This window comes from Giraffa tippelskirchi, chromosome 13 (assembly GCF_054371585.1).
Source record: "Giraffa tippelskirchi isolate mGirTip1 chromosome 13, T2T-mGirTip1v1.2.pri, whole genome shotgun sequence".
Taxonomy (NCBI): domain Eukaryota; kingdom Metazoa; phylum Chordata; class Mammalia; order Artiodactyla; family Giraffidae; genus Giraffa; species Giraffa tippelskirchi.
The window spans coordinates 31,478,093-31,478,864 of NC_137287.1; positions in this window are offsets into that span (position 1 = coordinate 31,478,093).

Here is a 772-nt window from a genome sequence, read left to right on the forward strand (position 1 = left end):
CAGCTCAGCCATCACCTCCCCCAGGGAAAAAAAGTGTGAGTGAGTCAGAAAGAGTGGGGGGGAAGCAAGGGGTGCGGATAGGCAGAGAGGAGTAAGAGGCAGAGCTGGGGAGACAGGGAGTGAGAAGAGGAGAGGAAAGACAACACAGGAAGATAGGAAAGAAAGAGAAGACAGAGGTCTTAGGAGTGAGAAAAAGGACTCGTGGATGGATGGGTGAGTGGATGGATGGGTGAGTGAATGAATGAGTGCATGAATGAATGAATGAATGAATGGGTGAAGGAATAAATAATCCGAAACATGTACAAAATAAAGGTCAAGTGAATAAAGAGGAAGCCCTGATGGCCGGGCCAGGCCGGGTGGCCGTTACCCCCAGTGGCCCCTGCTCCTACCCTGACGGCTGTGGATGGGGCCAGGCAAGACCTCTCTGGGCTCCTGGCCTGGTCTGGGTCCTGAAGTGCTGGCTGTGTCCTTGACATTTGACAACGCTGTGCCTGTAACACCGTCCCCTCCCAGCCAAGAACCTTGGGCACCTACACTGCTCCAGACGCAGAAAACTGAAAGTAAAAGCCATCCTGAGGTTTGCCCCAGCCTTCCTGTCCCTCAGCTGGTTTCTTAGAAATCAGCTGCCTGGGCTACTGGTGGCAACCTGGACTTCCTCCCTCCCCCGAGGTCCCCTCCCCTGGTGGGTGCCATGCTCCCAGCAGAGATGGCACCACAGGCCCATGTCGGAGTTGGGGGGACCCTTCCAGAAAGAAAATATGGGAGTCAAGCA